Raw genomic sequence first — 22990 nt, 5'->3', positions numbered from 1 at the left:
AGTTGAATTGAATGCATTCCATGGCAACATTAGATCTAAGTACGGGGAGACTTTTTATAAACGCAAAACGCTTTGAAATAAATAAAGCCTACTTTCACAAAATTAAGGGATAACGCGTGCTTTTTTCTGTTATAACATCTGCATTACATCTTAACGAGTCTAGACACCTAAAGTATTCATAGGGATTCTGCAGATGTTATAACAGGAAAGTAACATATATTAGTGCGATTCTAGTACAAAACGTGCAAAAAGTTCTCAAACTTGGTTTAATTATGCGTTACAGCAAAATATACTTAAGTATTGGTATGTATCGCGCATATATAAAAAAGCGTGTTAGTACATGTTTAATCTCCTGTAAACATACAAAATGACGATTAACAGCAGTCGAATACTAGAATGCAAAAGTTAGTTTAATCACACTTTTTATCTTATTAATATTTTTGGATGAAAAATTGTAGCTTTACATTTAAGTAACTTTAGAATACTACAAATATATTACTTTAAGCAATTGTGCAAAAGAAAAGCATGAGTTGTATATGTATACACATACTGATTAATTCGGTTACACTTTCAACAATTGTATGACAGTGTGATAGAATAATTTGTCAAAGACTATCTAATTTGTCAGTACATATATAAAGTGGCAGGGGCCAGTTTCGTATTGTGGTCCGGGTGCGTTTTTTTTAATGATATAGGTGGATTTATTTTAAAGGCATTTGTATTCAACAGGTTATCTATGAAGTTTATAGAAATTTTGTGTAACAGAAATAAATGAAATGATTGAATCGATTTTTCTAGCTACATGAAGACGACCGGGTCTAATATCTTATCTGAGATAACGGAAGTCAGATGAAATGGAAACAGTCATCCATCCTGCTAGATTCAGCCCAAATTTGCGAAAAAAATAAAAGGTTATGAGACACTTTTCTTGCCACCATTATTTTTGTCTGGCCACATGCTTTAAAAATTTACATACGTTTTAGGTCAGTCATTTGCACAGGTCTCGCAAGGAATACTTTTTTGCAGTTTTTGCCTCAAAATTTAGTGTCCTGAAACCGGAGTTTTACTCATTTTTACATAGAAAAAAAAACGGAATCGACAGGCTGAAAATGGCACATGACAAAGTGCTAAGGATAAGTAATAGATCCACTCTTAACTTACCTGGCATTTCTCAAAATTTGAGTTTTTATGATTTTTTTTCGCACTGGTATCAGCGCGAATTTGTGGAATTTTCAAATTTACTATCCTTGCCCCAAAAAGTGAGTCTTTTCTATGGAGTCTCGCCAGGCATATGTTTGTTTTTGACAACACAGAAAATGACGTCATTCGACCTTAAGCTATTTCCGGAAGAAAATATATTTTTTTTTCTAATGGGGAGTCAATTTTCAGCATTTTCTAACGATTTGAAAATGCCTGGGCTTTAGCACGAGATGTCAACTTTTTATATACGAAAACATATTTGAACTCGAAATAAAAACAACTCCCAAAAGGGTCCGTAACGGAGCAAGGGTACAATAGATTTTTAGAACTTCGTCAAATCGCTCAAAAGGTCCTTTCTGATGTCTGAAAGTGTCAGTATATGCCTCGGATGTAGGATATTTCCGTATTTGAGAGCTGCTGACAAAAACATTTCAGAGATTTTTAGAACTTCGTCAAATCGCTCAAAAGGTCCTTTCTGATGCCTGAAAGTGTCAGTATATGCCTCGGATGTATGATATATCCGTATTTGTGAGCTGCTGACAAAGACATTTCAGAAATATTTTCAAAATGAATTTCGTGTAATAAATGTTGTTTCTACGGAAGCTGAAAGGGCCATCAGACGCTAATACGTTTTATTACATTACAGGTGCGGAAAGGTTATATCAAACCTGTGTACTCGAATGTGTTTAGGAGAGAGTTTATTAAAAATGGACGAGAAATTAGGATGAGAAGGATTAATTTCTCGTCAACCGTTTTTGAAAAATAAAAACAAAATTGTATAAACTATGTTATATCAGAAGTATGGGGAAAAGATCTAACTATATTTTGTTAAAATGCACATTCAGAATTTGCACTGTCTTGTAACATACTATGGACATAAAAGGGGTTAGAGTAAGGTCAGCGCCAATAAAATAGTTTATACTCCTCATAGTGTTTTGTCAGTGACCGTTCCAAGGCTTTCTGTGTTCCTTCTGCTTGTGTCTGTTTCTTACTTCCATGTTATTATTGCATACGTTTGTGTTATTGTGTACATGTGCTCAGCCACTGTATACGTGTATACAGTTACCCATACATGTACATACATTTCAATGTTGAGTGCTGTATGGACAGTTGCCTTCTTTGAATGTGGCTTTTCCGTTGGATTTTTGTCCTGTTTTTAGTGAAAGTCTTAAAAAGTACGTACAAAAACAACTCTACCAACTCTCCGATCAACAACAGCAGATAAAATCAATTCATTATCAGAGTAATACTTAATTTTGTTATTTTGCCAGCTGATTTATAGTTTTGATACAGCAAAGAATCTGTATAGAAACAGCCATGATAATTAAGTAGAAAAGAGGAAATTCCACTAGTCGCTCAACGCTACAAAAATGAAAATATTCCAGGCTCAGTATGATTTAGCTTGTTCATGGACGGTAGTGGAAATGTATGCTACCGTCTACGCCTTCTAGCCCCGGGTTGAGCAGAACTCAACATTTACACATAATGTGGCAAGTACCAAAAAAAAAATCTCTTAGAGACACCCGCGGATATGTTCATACGGCGGTACACTCATTAGTAATGTAATTCCATGAAAAGAGGCATATCGTCCCCAGTTAAAATAACGGGTTTGCCCTTAACGAGAAAACAATGGGCAGAACCAAACAAACTTGAATTGAGACAGGGGATCTGAGGTTACGGGAAGCCACAAAAAACACTTTCCCTTCAATCTGCCTATCCTATACCATATATGAAAGCGTTATCTTGTAGGTTTAAAATTTACGAAGGAAGACATTTTAATGTATGCGTACTGAGACCTTAAAATATTAGGACAGTTTCTTTTCCACACACCGTCTTTTTTCTTCACACAACAACATATTTTTATTTGAATAAAAGTACATTGTACTTATACACTAGGGTGATTCACAAGCGCTTCACAACAGTGTTAAAACTGATTGAGATAATTACGAGAAATACTTACAAAAGTTACAATGACGCCCCTCGTATCCATGATGACAAATACAGGAGTAACCATTTAAGATGTCTACGCATGTGCCGTGAACGCAAGGATCGGGCTGACAATGGCTGGTTGCTGCATGTTGAAGCAAATACAATTACAATTTTTAAGGTTTAGAATTCGTAAATAACAGCTGGACAGGACACATTACAATTATAAAAATTGTACTATGAAAAACTAATCTGAAAATTGTGCAATTATACTTTTCCAATGCTGATGAATGTATCTCCTCATGAAATTAAAAAAATGCATACATGTATTTAGGGAGAGCTCCTATAAAATCAACACTATATCACGATGTAACTTAATTATTGAATTATTTTATTATATTAACTATTGATTTTTTTTTATTTTCTTTTTCACTGTGAAATTATATTATGTTTTTTCTATAGTAATAATACATTTATATATATCGTTCTTATTTACTTTAATATTGTTCTTACATGTTCTTTCAACTGTAGGTTCTGTTGCTGATTTTCCGGACTATATATATAATTCAAATAGCGCACCAAATGTAACGCCATATTTTGACGTTAGGATGTCATGTTAATTGACGTCATGACGTTATACATATGTTTGTATACATTGTATTTTTGCCCGAAGAAGTAATTTAATACGAAACGCGTTGCAAACTTGAGTTGTCTTCTTTCTTTAACCAAATTATTTAAGTAATATAATTGAATATTTTATACATACAAATATTGCAATAACGACCTTCGTAACCATGACTGCAAGAACATAGATAATCGTGAAGAACTTCATAGCACTGACCATGTACACATGGACTGGACAAGCAGTGTTTTGTTTCTGTATATCCAAAAACAAAATAATAAGTAAGAAGAAAGTCCTGCAGAGATATTTCATCATGTACATAATCTTCATGTTCAATGTAATATTTATTGATAATGGTTGTTATTAGTAATGATAACAAGTTTAAAGATTCATTACCTACTGTACCAAAATCAGTCGTCAGTTACAAGACTGCGTGATTTACATATATAAACATTAACAAATATAATTTGTATAATAGTATAAATTATTCTACTTATACATCACGAATACCGAATGGTTTCAAATAAAAAAATACCATCGTGGCATCATTTTTATCTTGGCTATATGTAGACCATGGAGAAGTAAGGTGTTTAAAAAGAGCCTATGATCAAAAATAATTTTGTAAAGCATTTCAAAGAGGCTAGTTAATACGTCATTTGACATTTTATACTTTTAATTGTGTCAGTTACAAATATACCACAAGTCCTATTGGCACATGATTCAACTCTGTCATTAGAACCTAAGCAATATTTCCCATACGGCGATGGATGAGGGTTAGAGCAAGACCTCGACTGAGAACGAATTCCTCCTCCACATGTCGCACTGCATGTACTCCAAGAGCTCCAGTCACTCCATCCACCATCTTAAAATTCAAAATAATTTCTTAATTCATATCTTTAATTGCATGTCAGTTTGAAAAAAAGATATTTGTATTACATACATACATAAATGCAGGCATACATGCAGACAATATTAATTTTATCAAAGAAGGTTTAAATTGATTTTTGGTACTTGTAACATGTGCAAATATTCTGCTCAACTCGGGCGTGGATGATAGAAATCATTTCAACAACTTTCCATGAAAAGACTCAACCAAACCGAGCCTGCAACATTTTCTTCTTTTTTTCGTGTTGGGCGACCTGTTGAATGTCCAGACCTGTTGAGTGTCCACTTTTTCTATTCTATACTCGCTAATGATAAAATATTATAATAAAATTACTGGAGGCTAGCGTTTACAAGTTCAGGGTATTCTGTATTTGCGCAAAAACTGAAGTAAGGAAAAATTTTAAACGTTTAGAACGCACTTGCACATGGTGCAGGCATGCAGAATTTGTTATCCAGACTGTCACCAAAACAATAGTTGCCTGCGAGACTTGGAACAGGATTAGAACAGTTTCGAGAGCGACGTTGTAAGCCCATGTCACATGTTACCGAGCACACACCCCATTGTGACCAGCCACTCCATCCGCCATGAACTATTTATAAAATGAAATATATATGTTGTCAATGTTATTTCCTGTAATATAGGAATCTTCTTCGATACTATGACAGAAATATACTATCTGTATAATATTCAGTAATCGCATGTAATAATACATCATAAATCCGTTCATTTTCACTTTCTGTACTACTTTGTAAGAGGGTATATACTGTAAACAGAAGTATATAATGAAAACTAATCAGTACCAGGACAAAGTTGCTTTTGGCAAACTTTTACATCGGTACTGCCGCCAGCACAGTCCAGACCGCCATTCTTTGGTGCCGGGTTTGTGCACGTTCTTGTCCGAGACTGTTGCCCATTTTCACAGGTAACGTCACATTTACTCCAAGACGACCATGCTGTCCAGTTTCCGTCAACTGAAATTAGACTCATTTTAGTACTTTTGCACTTAGCTATGATTGTTTTAGAGAAGTGATCAGTAACAGAGGTTGTTTCGTTTCTGAAATGCGTACACTGGATCAAATTAGTTTGTACAAAACAATGTGTACACAGGCTGCATGAAATAAATCCTAGCCTCCTCTTAATTTAATACTTCTAACTATATATCACATAATTGGCTGATGTGGTATATTTTGAAATATATTAATTCTATCTACATTATATTGCTTTGATAATCTTATTGATAATTTGATTGCTTTGAATTTATTCACTCAGTATTCAACCAAATTTCGTCTCAATATTCTTTTTGAATAGATTTTATAATAGTCCAGTAGAACTTGGACTGAACCTTGCAATAGGGTATATACAAGGTATTTTGGCAGTTTCCTGCTCTTTAGACTTCAGTAAATGAGAATCCACCGGATGACATCTTGTTATCTTTGGGGAAAATTTTTTATTTAAGAAAATTAAAAATGGCCGCCATCGTCGAATTTCAATTTTGTTCTTCTTGAAAAAAAAATAATGAAAAACTTTGTAGCGGGGTTTATCTAAGGTTCTATTGCTTTATGTTGTTCATTAGATGGAGCATACATAGTATCTCATGACTTTTGCGAGATCCTTGGGCATTTTTCTATTTTTAGAATCCAAGATGGCTGCCATAAGAATCATCTGATAGCGTATATTTCATTCAGTTGATTGCTTAGTAACTGATAAAGATGTTGTTGTTATTTGCAATATCATTTTCGTAGAAATAACAAACTACTCAGAGAAAAGAAACACAATTAATACGTTACAAACAGATAGGTACAGCAGCAGCTGTTTGCAGCATTATCATCATCATCAACAACAACAACAACAACTTTTCTAAAATTAAAAATGTAAAAACGAATTTGGAATAGAGAAGCGCAATTTGAATATGTAAGTAATATATCAAAAAACTAAAATTGTTTAAACATTTATACACATGTTTTTGATCTGTTGTTACATCCGTAACACATATATATTTATATATTTATCTACGTTACCAAGTTTAAATTACTTGCATTACGCAGATGATTGAAAATTCACAAACGCTGATTATTGATGTTGAAACTGTAAAAGATCGATATCATAAATCTACATATATAGGGCAAGCAATTATCTCCATATCATTAGGAGAAATGTAAAGAAAAATAATGAGAAAATTGAAATACATTCAGTGTCAGTCCCTAACTAGAATATTGTTTAATTTTTTTTCAATTTTATATAAACAAAATCAAATTGAACCTAGTCAATGTATCAACCATAACGGGAATCTAAAATACCTAATTCAAGATTTAAGCACTCAAAGAACAATCTAAACCTAGAAAGCCCTCCTCAGACATGTACAATTCAGCTCTAGTCTTTCTGCAAACCGACTGGCTTCTGTACCCATTAATTAAGCTATGTATGCCCTATTTCACTATTCCAGTATACATTTATAATACGGGATACTCACTGAACCTAAAAAGAAAACGTTTATTAACTGCCATAATGCTTGCGCTTTCATAATGTCATCAGTTACGATTTTTTCCAAGTACCACATGTGATTGATATTTGAAAGAGGTTTGTCATAGATATAAGTTTAAAAAAAACATTTCTAAAAAAAGCAGTAACACTGAATTATGAAAAGCAGGTTGACTTTTCCTATATTCACTTCATTTTTCGTTTGTGGCATCCATGAGTAACAGCAGCCGGAGTGGACTATCATATACATTAATTAGTTTGTGCATATAAGATAAACATGGTATTATCAAAGATATGTGGACAATGACAACAAAATTAAAAGCATATTGTAAACGTAAGACATTGTTATTTTCAATTTTACGCCGATCAAGTCCCTTCTACTCTCAGTTAATTTTGAAACATGCTAATTCGATGGAAAGAAATTACCGCAGAAATAAATAATGCTGTGACCTTAATTGAAAGTTACATAGTTATTTTCGGTAAGATACACATAACAAGTCTTCTTATGCAATATTTGATATTTTGCAAATATCTTTAAAACTCCCAAAATTATATTTCTTTGTTTAAATTCTATTAGGTAAATTTAGAAGAACGAGAAATTAGAACGTGGAAGGAGTAAAACCTCAAGTTTACTAGACTGCATATACTAGTATATTGAAATGCGAAAATATTTAAGATATTTAATTGGTGTAATTTTTAAGACATTTTCACATCATACAGTATTGCATGGGTCTAGAGTTGGTAAACATTTTACTGTCAAACATTAAATTTGTAAGTGGAAAGAACAAACAGCTCTGTATCATGTTATGGACCATAATTGATGAATTCAGACTAAAATGGAGTCCCTGCATTTTAAGGACGAAGGTGTATATCTCAAGTTACCTGGGTAAGCTATCTTATTTCAAGTTCATGTTTGAGGTTATCATCTTGAAGTAAAACAATTATTAATTCACGTTTGCATATGATCATTTGATGTACAGACGTACTGGAAGTGAATTGAATGCACATTGCTGATGATGATAATTTAAGTTACCTTTAACCTATACTCATATCTCATCATTTTAATCAATTTAATCAAAGATTGACTATTCAATTCCATACATTCCCCTAAAGGAGCAACTGTTATTCGCAAGTAAACAGAAGATGACACCGTAGCAATGAATATTAATTTTAACTCAGCATCGTACATTTAAACTGTTATAGAAATGATATCCTGGAAGTACGTTACCAGTTTTCTGTCATGTAATATTATTCATTCTTATTTCACACTAATAAATTTAGTTGTTTTAATGCACAATAAATTCATGTTTTCAGACTTAATAGTGTGCAAGTTATAAGAAACCATACATAGATATGAAGGGTATGTCATAGTACATTTCTGGTAAAAAAATATTACGTTACCGTTACGTATGTAACATTTTTAAAGGACATGACACTCGATGATACTGACTTAAAGAAATGCTTTACTGAAAAAGAAAAGTCTCTTATAAATATATATAAGAGAAATCCTACCTATCAAAAGCGCATACACTCAACTATAATTATTATATATCATGTAACAAATACACAATTGGTAAGGTTTTGAGGTCATTTTCAAGACAAAGGTCTTAATATCATTTCAATAGTTTAACTAAACTTTTTTTAACATGTATAACTGTCATCACGTTTTAATTTTTTTTTTTTAAATTCTGTAACTTGCCTCTTGCCAAAATTATTTTAAAAGGAAGAGAAAAGGTAACAAATCGTGTTATGTATGTCACATGGCTAATTATTAAGAAAGGTGACATTTTCAATCTTATTTAAACAGTAAAACGCATACTTGCAGGAAATTTAGAAAATGTCACATTGTGTTCAAATTTTTATCATTTTACATCATGATATGTTATCTTGAAATGTAATTTAAATTTTAAAAGATTGTGTTTGTAACGTATTTTCAAGGTTTTCACATAAATGGAACACAACTAAATGTAGTAAAAAGAGTTTTAAACTTAGAAACATTTATATATTTTGATCAGATTATGACTGAAACATTTTGTGACAGATCGAACATCTTTAGAATTAAAGTATTGCGAGGAAAAAATTTTGAAACTATCTTGATATAAATTCTTCAGGTACCTTATTGTGAAAGGTAATTTATCATCAAATAAAGAGTTCTAAAGAAATATAACCATACATTTTTTATACTTTTATAGTCAGCTGAATGTTCGAAATTTCATAGTCATGTTAAATGATTGTTTAGAACATATCTACACAGGAACAGATAAAGAAGGTATTCGTTTTGTTATTTCTCTAATGAAAATTAGCACTTTTACATGGGGTTCAAGATTTGCTGATAAAAAATGTTCCCCAATGATGACAAGATGTCATCCGGCAGTTTCTTGATCAATATATCCTAAATGACAGGAAACTGCAATAAAACCTTGTATATACCCTACTGCAAGGTTCGGTCTCTTTTCTCTGTTATTCTACTGGACTATAACCTAACTTTATGGATATGTTATTTACTTCATTAACGTTTTAGGCACAAACGTTTCCGACCATTATTGGTTGAAGTTATCAAACGTTTTATTGCAAAAGGCAATGACTGTTCTCAGGTACACTGCATGTTTATTGTTCAGCCATTTTAGGTTGGTCATAATGCTTTCCCCTTTGACCATGAGAGGTGGTGGACTGGAACTTCCTCTTAGATATTTCTCTAAGGACGTACTGGTTTGATATTGTCCTCTGTTCATCTTCGCCATTAATGGTGTTTTTGTTAATGCTCAGCCTCTAGTATATACGTTCACAGTTCCATGGGTTTTATTTTATATATTCTTACATGAGTATATTTGTGGTTTACAGTTATGTGTGTATGGGGAAGCACATGGCGGCTGTCATAAATTTACATCGTCTTGTAATATATGAACATGGTAGGGACTAAATAGTTCTATGTTCCCGTCTGTGTTTTCCACTGACCGTTCTAACTGCTCCGTCTCGATGTTTTTAGTGTTTGTTTGTTACTGCTGTATTATTATTATTATTGTTTTTATTTCAGCCGCTTACAAATGCTCCTGTCTCCACATTGTGAACTGTATAGGTAGTTATGTTTTTAATAGTGGCCTATCGTTTTGGACTTCTATCATTTTTTCTTGTAAGAAATTAAAAAGAATCACTGGGCGTAAAGCAGAGAATAGGTTTTGCTTTTTCTCCCCAAAGTGTAGCGTTCTCTGTGATAATTTTAGACAAGAAATCTGTTGAATGTGTTGCTTTTTCAGTACTACACAATGAATTATATCTTAAAGAATCAATAGCTGATACTGTTCAACTATGCCTGTGTGGAATTATAATATTTATCTTCCCTATTCGTAACCCGTTTTACAACAGCAAAAATCCAAGCATGGGTCACTACTGGATGCACATGCCATTAAAAGGGTCATGAAATTGGCCTTAATTTTTTCAAACGTTTTTAACAGAGTTTTAACAGGTCACCATTAAAATTCACCCATTACTTCTTCCTATTTAATGGGATTTTCATGACCATAGTTTTAATGCCATACATTAAAAAGCCATGAAATCAGTATATTAAAGCCCTGGTAAAATATATCTTGTTAAAATGACTTTGATGGCCATGAAAAGCTGCTTAAAATAAACCATTAAAATAAGTTAACAGGCTCCGTAAAACTATTTGCCGTATTGATTTAAACTTCGTATTACTACACATGTAATAGTATCTATACATATGTACTGTTTTGTAAAATGCTAGAAAAATATTTGTTTCTTCTTTTTTCTCTCATTATTTTGTAATGTAAACACATGTAACACCTCGTACAAACATTTGTGATATTGTATCCTTATTCTGTCATATGTTCATATGAAATGAGAAAATAAATGGATATTGTATTGTATTGTGTTATACTGAGAAGGGTTTACAGGTACCGGTTTAATAGATCAAATGACCATGTGAGTAGTTTTAACTATTCAACATTATAATATTGACAAACATTCTGACCAAGTTTGTATTGGTACAGACATTAGGCATCAGGTGTATTCAAAAAGCAACTGTTGATGGCAGTTCAGCACACTATGGGCAATCACAATTTAGCTATACTTCAGTACTTTGTGCTCAGGGGCATGCACTTAAACAGCTAAGAGCAAATGTTTGAGGGATTGCATCACAAGTATCTTCCCCCCTTCCCAATCAAGCGTACCACACTCTTTGATTCATTGAAATGAAGAAGCGATTGATCTGCCCATGCCCCAAATGAATTTAAATCAGACTGTAAATCTTCACAGTCATGTGTACTGTTTACTTCTCTATAAACCTTAGTTTCTACTCAAGAACTGGAAAATTTGAAAATCTAAACTGGTCTGAACACATTTTATAATGTAAATTCCTTACCCCCACCCATTTTCTTATACAGATGCTGATTATTTGGACAGTAAAAACAAAATACAGAAAAAGTGGCATGCATCAAAACGTATTTACCCTTACCAAAATAATGTAGATTGATGTTATCAAATAAAGTAATATGTTTTCATCCGACTTTCAATGAAATAAATCCGATTTTTTGTAGGAACACAATTTGGCAAACATTTGAAAAAAATGGCGCAACTGCATCAAGGGGAAAGAACTTTAATGCAACTAAATATAACATCATGATATATTATAGACGATGTGTGCGTAGTATGTATTTATTGTGATTAAAGTCTGTTCTAGAACAATATTGGACTGGAATTATAAGCATTCAATGGGAGTGCAAGCCAAAAACAAAAAAAAAAAGAAAATACATGAATCACATTTTACAGAATGTAGGATTTAATAGGCATCACGTTGCTGTTAAGGGTCATTAAGTTTACTCTTAAGTAAAATCGTACAGAACCTGAACATTTAATGGGCATTAAATCAAATTTAAGGGCCATGAATAATCCTGTTAAATTCAAAATATACAGAATTTCACTATTTTTCAAAACCATTAACTTTTTTAGCTATCAAACTAAATTTTTAATGGCATTATTCATGGTCAAAAATGGGTGTTTTATGGGGCCTCCGTGGCCGAGTGGTTAAGGTCGCTGACTTCAAATCACTTGCCCCTCATCGATGTGGGTTCGAACCTCACTCGGGGCGTTGAATTCTTCATGTAAAGAAGCCATCCAGCTGGCTTACGGAAGGTCGGTGATTCTATCCAGGTGCCCGCTCGTGATGAAATAATGCACGGAGGGGCACCTGGGGTCTTCCTCCACCACTAAAGCTGGAAAGTCGCCATATGACCTATCATGTGTCGGTGCGAAGTTAAATCCAAAAAAGTAAAAAAAAAAAATAATGGTATTTTAACATGTAACCCATTAATATTGTGAAACCTGTTAAATAAAGTGACGCAAGAATTAATGGGGTTAAATAATGGTTTTGCCTATTTTAATGGATATTTTACAGGGTTTTAAACCATGTTTAATGGTATGTGCATCCAGTAGTGGGTTATATTTGATCATAGTTAAAGGATTTTAATATTTATGTTTAACCGTCTTTTACTTATGTTACGAAATTGATTTATTTAGCTTTCTTAAATAATTTTAAAATGCTGCATACCAATACAAAGTCCACAGAATCTAGGGCATACGTTTCTTGCATGGTTTACGTCACTACAAACGCTGAACAAAGAATTAAGCTTTGCACAGTCCATAGATTCATCATCGATACATACCGTGGCTAAAAGGGAAGCAGATCATTAAGAAATCATGCGTAGGTTAACATGCATTTTCAGTAATCTACTGTATTACGTAGTATATGTGACAGAGCATGAGATTTTGGGTCCAAATGCAATTTTGGTCAAAAATGGGGTTTTGGGCTAATCTGACAGATTGACCCGTTCTGAGTAAAAATCTTCAATTTGACAACAAAAATCAGCCGTTGTCATGGAGATATTACCACTTTTCGGACACCATGTCTTTGTTTAACTGTATCAAAATTGAGGCAGTATATCTTAATAATGACTCCATATTTAAATAATATCAAGATAAAATACATGACAAAATAACAAAAGCAACATGCAATTAATGTAATGTATTTCTTTTTGTCTCTTTCTTGCATGTAGTATAAAAATATTTATATTCTAAAAATCGTTTCTATAGCAACACTGTTGTTTAACCTCTTTTTTAACAGTCCCTTGATGAATCTAGCAATAAATTACATAGAATGTGAAATAAATACAAAATTAACTTTTTCTAGTGTGCAAACAGTTTACAGACAACTGTTTTATGACATTCTTTTGAACAAAATACAGACTTTATTTGATATCAAATTAGACAACATCCCAAAAACTAGGACATTATTGTTATTGTTATAGACACCTTATATATTAAACAGTAAAAAAGAAAATCAGGCAAGAAGATATAATTATTAGACAGTTATTATCAACTGTGAGTTCGCTAAAATTTTAGAAGACTTAGATATACTGATCAGAGAATCATTACCATGGCAACAATGTGGTATTTTCTTACAAAAATACTAACATTACCATGGCAACAATGTGGTATTTTCTTACAAAAATACTAACATTTTTGTCAATTTCTTTGTAATAATTTGAATATTTGAAGTGTTTGTCCATATATTTACATCAAAAGCTGTCTGTTTTCTTATTTAAAAGTAAGAGGCATCATTACATACAAATTAATGTAATAATGTTTGAGAAATACATACTTTTCGGATACACTTCTCTCAGTTACAACTCTTGCCATTTTAAGGCAGACTTGTGTGATAACATAGTGCTTTGCTGTTGCAATTATTACATATGAAAATATATTCACTAACATAATACAGCTTAACAAATATAACATATAAACAAGAAATATGTTGTTTACATATGATGACATCCAAAATAATTTAAAAGTCAAATTAATGTTACCATGGCAACAATGCACTATTTTCTTAAAATAGTAGTATTTTTGTAAATTTTCCAGAAAGAATCAGAACATTCATTAAAGATCTGTTCAGTATACATTTGTTATACACCACAAATGGTCAATTATGATCATTTATAAAAAAAAAACATATTTCATGTAATATAATTTGACATTAAGAAATACATATTTTCCTGATATGCCTACCTGCATTACAACTCTGCCATTTTATGGCAGATTTGTGTTATGACATGTTTTGTTGATGCAATGATTACACATAAAAGGTATTTTCTTGCAGAACATAGTCTGATTAGCAGAATATAAACAAGAAACATTTTGTCTACATAATCAAACAAATCTAAATTTAAGTTAAATGCGTGTTACCATAGCAACTCACAATGTTTTGCAACAAAAATTAGCTATTTCTGCAAAGTTCATGTAAAAATATCTTTTAACACAATTATAACCATGGATTTACATGATTAATTCTTGAAATAAAATATATTATATTTAGCCAGTAACAAATATTTTCTGCTATATTGGAAGTTTTCTGTTATGGCCATTTCTGGGAAAATCCTTCCTACACTCACACTGGCAAGGCAGTTTTGATTGTAAAAATGTTTAATCCAAAGGTTGTGCTTTAAATGTCACACATGTTGTAGTTTTGAAACAACTAGGATTCATTCAACAGACATGTCTTAGTATTTCATGCATGCAGTTTTGGAAAATTCATAAGTTAAACTCTGTATTGTTAGAACAATTAAGATAGTGCTTTTCAAACCACTTCACAGCTGTCATGGCAACAAAACACTTATAAAATACTTTTACCCAATATTTCTCACAGTTGACTAAGTTTTACTTTTTCTTGAAACACATTTTGTAATTTGAATTAGAATGTTTAACTTTTTCAGGTCATGAGGGCAGGAAACATGACCTTATTTGTGCAATATGGAGTTATTTGCTCATATCAGTATTTGTGCCATGCACTCTATTCCATAGGCATGATTTCAGCTGGATGATCAGTAGAACATATTAATTCCTTCTGTTTCATTCCCATTCACATATTCATAGTTCTTTCATCACTGCAAAACAAAAATTCAACAACATTAGAACTTCATTTTAAGATTAGTACATGTATAAGGTTACAGAAAATAAGACTGTAAAGCATCTTTTTCAGCTTAAGAGGAATTGATAAGCTTAACAGGAATTGATAAGTATAAACTCATCCAAGAATCTTACAGTATTCAAGCAGAAAAAGTAGTTTTTCAAGAATACATAAGCTAGCTAAGATTCTGATGGACTAGACATACAATTCATGCAATCAAATTCTTAATGTAAACACACATACATGATATATTTAATTATTATATATCATTACTTATTCATTTCTTAATATACTAACACATATTTGTTGAATGGGTCTATAATTAAAATCTTTTCTCTTAAAATGTTATGAATAAAATAGATCATTTATGTTTATGTTACTTTAATGTCTTTATCTTTCTTAGAATAGCAGTATAGTAACTGTAAAAATGTATGAAGAGATTTACAAACCCCTAAAATCCAGCTTGTGGTGTATAGACCGTCCTGGAAAATCCTTTAACTGTTTACGGTCATTGCAGCAAGCCAAACAATCCTCAGTGGTTGATCTGTAAAATGAAAAAAAAATGCTGAAATGTAAGATAAATATTCCCTGGGCAGTTAGCTCAGTACATAGAGCACAAAGACTTCTATAAGAAGAGGAATAGGTTTGAATCCCTGGCAAGACTTTCAAAACAAAATGTATCTAAAGTTAATGTAATTGAAGCTGACAATAGATGTGTTTCAACTGTTCATGATCAGTCACTTTCATGGCATGGCTATATAAAATGATCAGGGTTTTAATTATGTAACTAAACAGTATGACTGACTTTTGTGTTTTTGTCTGGCACCAGAGTCACAAAGTCTTCTTGCATAGAGTCTAATTGTCTTGCATACTGATTCTACTGAATAAGAGTAAAAACCGATTAAAAAAAGTTTAATTCATGGCAGATTTAGTAAATAATATATAGTCTACAATACAGTGACATTTTTAAATAAAATGTGAATTGCGCTACCTCCGAACTGTCATTAGTGTCAAATCCGGGCTATTTTTCGGAAAGATATCAGACAAAACAGTCGATATGAACTCAAATAATATTTTTAAAACCTACATATCGCTTAAATACTTACTTACCTTGAGATTTGTTAACTGTCATTCTTTATACAATCGAAATATATCATCAAATAACTGTTTTGGTAGTTTCATTTTCTCCGCGACCTTCTATGTTTACAAATGGCGTGTCGATTCAAAGGGCGATAAATTATCAATCATTTAAAATTTTTAAAGAAACGGAATTGCAAAACACGGAAATGTTTATGTCAATTCATTTATTTCTTGTGGCAAGGTAGAGTATTATTGAAAACAATAATCCCTTAATTGCCGCGAACACGTGGTAACGTCCATCATTTTTTTGTGACGTAACTTTAATCGATGTTTCTCAAATGACGTAACGCCGAATTTGGACCCAAAATGTCACGGTGCGTCACATATGTTACTAAATATAGACATTGAAAGTGCTGCAATGCACTATGCCCATTTTAAGCACTTGAATTTGTATTGAGGATTTAAATAAACTTGAAAAGCTGCAGTTTTAACACCCATAACTTACGATGAGATAGTAATATACATAAATCAAAGTTACAAATTAGAAACGTCTGACTGCAGGGTAATCATGCACTCACGTTCCAGATGGTGGCACAAAGCCGTGTTGCAGTGATCAGTAGAACAACATTCGAAGCATTTTGTCTGTCTAGCAACAATATCTCGTCCAACTATAGTGCTAGAAACTGAGGCATGGGAATCACAACGCTGTTTAAATCATAAAAGTTACATTACATCGTCATTATTTGTTCAACAAAGACTAAATACCTAAATTGTTTCAACTTACAATGTTATAAACATGCATTTCACTCTAAACATACATTATATACACTTGTATATGGACTAATCACCAACACGTTTTACCAGCCTGGTAAAGCACCTCGTAGTACAGACGAGAGTGCATATTTCAAAACAAATCCAACACTTGCAGTGTTGCTTTGTGCAAACGCCCGAACTATGCTACACATTTGAAAGTGTTCAACATTGGATACAATACTCAACTCTGTTAATCCTGCCTTACAAAGTAGCCATGACATTCTAGTCTTTTTAACTGATTTGGACCAGAGGAGCTATAATTATATTCCATTGTATCTCGAGGATACAATGATTTTATATATATAGTGTGCATTAAGGTAAATAATTCAATTAATAATCAGTTACTTCCCCATGTATGGGATCTGCGAGGAAACAAAAGATAATAGGTAGGGTAGATTTCCCCGAACCACAGAGCCACCCAAAACACAGCCAAAGAGCCATGCATAGCAAAGAAGGCCCACAACAAAAGATGCTGTAACGGAAAAATATTGTAGACAGGTTGCTTCGAAAATCCAACAAGTACATACTTAATATATGCAAAATACATAGAGCAAGGATGAATATTGAATGGGGAAAGCCACGTTCCTTAAACGTAGTATTCCTACAACGTCGCAGACACGCCCGTGCAAAAGACAAACACACACGCACATGCAACTAACATACATAGATAAACAAACAGACAAGCAAGAGAAAAACATCACCGTGGAGCACCGCCCATAAGAAACACACACGTAAGCAAGAAAAACAAAACAAACAAAAAACGGGAACCACATAAAAACGGCCGGCGGACAAAATTGTGGTGTGCACGATTATGTACTCCTTGTAACATCACTGTGGGGCACCGCCCACGAGAAACACGCACAGATACATATACACACACTCAGAAGCACGATAAAAAGCAACAATCGGGCACCGCTTAAGGACAGCCGACGGAGAAAAGCGAAAAGAAACGCAGAAAACAAACAAGTTTGTAGGCCTAGTAGTTCAGGTCGCTGACTACAAAATCACTAGCCCATTACTTATATGAGTTCAAGCTTCACTCGGGAAGTTGAATTCTTCATGTGAGGAAGCCATCCAACCGGCTTACAGAAGGTCTGTGGTTCTCACGGGTGCCCACTCGTGATGAAATAATGTACGGAGGGGCACCAGGGGCGATCTTCCACCATTTAAACTTGAAATTGGCCATATGACCTATAATTGTGTCGATGCGACGTTAAACCCAACAAAATTTATTACAGATATAGAGAATGTTATATATCCTTATCACCACAATACACCAACCAAATAGCGAAAAAATGCTTAGCCTTATAATCTAAACAAAATCATCAAACTTATCAAAAGACCTAGGCTTACAAAAGTAAAATGGAAAAAAGTAAAATCCAAAGTCAACATTTATTGGTTTGTGATAAGCAAAGACACTTTTTATTTCTTGCTTTTTGGGTGAGACGGAAGAAATATTCCCAGAACGAGAAACAAATCTCACCGTATGCCTGTATTCATGATTATTAACGTATACCATATGAAAAGACATGTCAAGAATCCAAACTACAAAACTGTATAAATGTATTAATTTTGACGAAGGTTATAAACTTCCTTCAATAAATCTGGATTAAAACTACATTAAAACAAGAAAATATAATTGTTGAACAATAAGTTACGTTCTAAAAATAAAAAGGAACAAGAAAAAAAAAAACACATCAAAAACTGAATTCCCTGACATCGTCTAGCATATTGTAATTTATAATTCCAAGTTCAATACAAATCGGGTTTAACAGTTTCAGCAGATTTCGTTATTACTCATAATAATAAAATACATATGACAAACAGATAAAAGCTTAAATGGGGGCTTTTAAAATATCAAAATGACTTTAAATTAAACATATTCTGTTTTGTATTTTATCCCTTATCCCATACTTGTAGCAATACTGCACCTGGATGCATCCATTTGGAAACATAATCACTTAAAACATACCTCTATGACATTGTATGGTTTACGTAAAGTTAGCATATACCTTATTTTCAACACATCAAAGACTGTGTTCAGTTGACGATACATTGTGGTAACACGACTGAAAAATGTTTCAAACAAAAATATCATAATGTCCGTCATATACGCTATATATGTATAAAGTGATAAATGCAAAATTATACTCTATATCTGTATAAAGTGATAAATGCAAAATTATACTCTATATATGTATAAAGTGATAAATGCAAAATTATTCTCTATATCTGTATAAAGTGATAAATGCAAAATTATACTCTATATATGTATAAAGTGATAAATGCAAAATTATACTCTATATATGTATAAAGTGATAAATGCAAAATTATACTCTATATATGTATAAAGTGATAAATGCAAAAATATTCTCTATATCTGTATAAAGTGATAAATGCAAAATTATACTCTATATATGTATAAAGTGATGATGTAAAATTGTTTCAGAAAAGCAGCTGAGAGATATATGTAAGGGAAAACTCAAACATAAAAGCAGTAAATCTGATTCCTTTTACACCAATTACCGCAAAACTATACAAACCCACTACATATGAATGTATATACAGAAAAAATATCTTGTGGTAGTTACCTGACCCAGTCCACATGCTTTTGTTGTGTTACAACTATCCAAACTAACAACATTTGAACAACTATAGCATTCAAGGCATTCTGAAATAATGCCATTATACAGCTTCATAGTAACAGCAAAAGTACACGATTGAAAATATTATACATTTATGGTTCGCTTGCCGGCCAATAGTCAAAACTATTGCTTGAGGTCCAAAGGACCATATAATAAGTGTTTCATAACCTGACATTAGAAATTAATTTTCATACTTTTATTTTTAAAGTTTCGACTCATTATCCCAGAAAACCTGTGTGGAATATAGAGCGGTCATATAGCTCAAACGATGGACTGACGATTTACGTATAAAAAGAATCATGTGATAATCATTGTTATCACACCTCATACTCAAATATGCAACTATGTTGTTTTAACAAAATGAATCAGACCGAGTTTAATAGTGGTACATGTACCATTATTTCATTTGTATCTAAAATATTGATATTAAAATACAAAAGATAGGTAGCCAAACAAAACAGATCCGAAAATATTAAGACATTTTTTTTTGTAACGAATGCTACTGCGTACTGTATACACGTCCTGGCTTCTTTATATGAAAAATTACGTCTTCTCTACCCAGATTATATTTTACTATCAACATAGTATTAAGTTAACGTGCACCATCCATCATTAAGACACATTATTTTACAATATATACAAACCAGCAGATCCCGCCAAAGTTAGAAGAAAACACAACAAAGGTGTGACTTCTGAAAATAGATAAATATCTCTGTTAACATTAAAGAACATTCTATAACGATAGAGATACTGTTAAACACCGGACAAATAAGTTTGATCTAAAAATGAACCATGAAAAGAGAAGCAGTGGACTTGTTTTTAGTAAAAATGTATTTTGTATTGCCTTTAATTATATACCTATATAAGTCCTGTATAAAATCGGCTTGTATTTCACAATTAATTATGAACAGGCAGAACAAAATCCGTATTGTACCTTTTAAATTCCGTATTGTACCTTTTGTATTCTATGCTGTCGGGCTACTGTCATTAATATGCATGACCTGACACAACTCTATAAATAGCGTACATAAAAACATCACTTAGTTCCATTTTAATGTTATCGATAAACATTAAAGATTTTGTTCAATAACAAAACAACAAATAAAAAGTAGAGGTATACAATAAAAGGGTCATTATAACAGTAGTTAGATCTGGATTTTATATTCGGCTCTCGTGGATTTGCAAGGTCGGATCACACTCGGCACTTGCGCACCTCGTGAGATCCGATCTGGCAAAAATCCACTCGAGCCGAATAGAGCATTCCAGATCAAGCTACTTTTATAATGACCATATTGTATTGTCTATAAATACGTTATGTGCTATTTTGAACTACTATTTTATTTTTTGAAAAGATGATACTTGCTCAGCCCAGTAATAGATGTGATTGAAAAGTAAGTTATCTTGGAGAATAATCCGCTATTAAATGATACACGTTTTTTGTTGTTGTTTTTTTACAAGGCACATGAAAAAAAAGTTCTTTTTTTTATTCCTGACAGCTGTTTACTTTGCTTGCATTCATCTAATATTGACATTGCAAACGAGCATTTCATCCAAACTTATGGCTGATATCCCACTTATAACATTGTGCCACGTTTAACAACTTTTTATCTAATAATTGTTATGATTAATAGACTGTACACTGTCCATCTGTTATTTAAAATATAGCGGACTAAATATGATTGCTTGTTTATATATATTTTTGTCTCAGGAAATATTCAATCAATAATTTATAGTGACATAAACGATAGTAACTTACCCATTCCTCCACCACAGGACATTGCAAGGATTGCGACTTCAGTGTTTGCAATTGGCCTTTCTAAAGATAAGCTTTGACTGAAATTTGAAGTGTGCTGATTCGCTAGTTTTTAAACTAAATGCGTATCATTGACCTAAATGTCTGGTTTGCGACACTGTTTGGTTGGTTTAGTACATTAACGGCGCAGATCTTTGCTACAAACATATGTCCCGTTTCACAACTTGAAATTAGGATGACATTTATCTCCAGATATGAAAGATCCGCAAATAGAATGAAAAAGTGAATTGAGTACAACATTTTCTTTCATTTATTTATATTAAATTATATATGTACCTGTCTTAACTGTATATTATTATATTAGGTCCATTTTGCTCCGCAGGTGTAGTTTATCTAATATTGTCGACACAGTTGACTGGGATACACCTGGAATAATTTTAACAATTACCAAAGGGAAACTAATCAACTTGGTCAGCTTGTATTTGTTCGCAAGTCATCATGTAGAGTGCCATTGTTTGTAATGAAAAGCGCGCTTTATAAATCTGATATAATAGTAATAATGTAATTTTAGTCAATGTAATATTATCCTGCGTAAGTGAAGACACTCCTAAAGAATAACGCATTCATGTAAAGTTACCGCCCTTGCAGTAAATGTTTACGTACCACAAAGATGTTTGAAAACATAGTATGGCGAAAACGCAATAATTTGTTTAATTTACAATCGATATCAGCCAATTTCATAATAATGAAAAGGGTCATACTGGTGGATGTTATCTTAGCTAAATATCGATATACATTTGTAAAATGCTTACAGAAAATGGTAAATTATTTTATTATCATAAACATATAATCACTATAATTGCAATATAACATAACGTGGTGGGCTCAAATTATTGTGATATTAATTGTGCTTTATTACTGCCTGAATGAAAGATAAAGTTGAAAAGCCATAAGTGTGAGCATCGGTGATGAGTGTGCATTAAATAAACATTTTTACAGATATTATAATTAGTACTTTGTAGGCCAAAATGTATGTAACAGTTATGACTTCCCCATTAGAACCATTGTACCCTCTTCAAAGTCTTAATTTTTATCCTAAAGTTAATACATGTGGTAGATTCAGTTTCTTACCATTCGATTTACCATTCTTTTTGCGATTGTGAACCTGCAAAATTATGACTCATTAAATAACGAAGTCCGAGAGAGCTGTGAGACAACCTGAATACTATGTCTTACATGTGAAAAAAAATCTTATATTTGATTTTATATGGAATACCCTTTCTCATAGCAGAGAAAAAAATCATATGCATTGTACGAAAACGTAGGACGATTGTTCTTGTGTCAATATGACGTACGTACCGTTGCTTTTGCACTTTATTTACAAGGCTGCGTTTATGGGCATGTTATGCTCCTATAGTTTGACTTGTTTTATCGAGACAGTAGAAAGAAACATGATCCACAGTTATGTCCATTTAACACAAGCAACACTTCGTGACAGACATCAAAATATTTTATGGATGATATTATATAAAATGATATTTCAGTATAGTACAATCCTTGTAAACTGATGGAAAAAAAATATTGATGTTGTGATTAACATTAGACCTAA

At 32.4% G+C, this 22990-nt stretch overlaps 1 long non-coding RNA gene across 1 annotated transcript; it reads right to left on the bottom strand.

Annotated features, from left to right (window-relative positions):
• Nucleotides 1–12675: 12675 nt before the first annotated feature.
• LOC128551071 (uncharacterized) lies at nt 12676–20321 on the bottom strand. Its single transcript, XR_008368599.1, has 5 exons — nt 20273–20321; nt 19575–19654; nt 18996–19052; nt 16749–16875; nt 12676–12795 (listed from the first exon to the last, which is right to left on the bottom strand). It is a non-coding gene; the product is annotated as an uncharacterized LOC128551071 (long non-coding RNA).
• Between the last annotated feature and the right edge of the window lie 2669 nt (nt 20322–22990).

This window comes from Mercenaria mercenaria, chromosome 19 (assembly GCF_021730395.1).
Source record: "Mercenaria mercenaria strain notata chromosome 19, MADL_Memer_1, whole genome shotgun sequence".
Lineage (NCBI taxonomy): Eukaryota > Metazoa > Mollusca > Bivalvia > Venerida > Veneridae > Mercenaria > Mercenaria mercenaria.
This window is presented reverse-complemented; position numbering and strand designations above follow the sequence as displayed.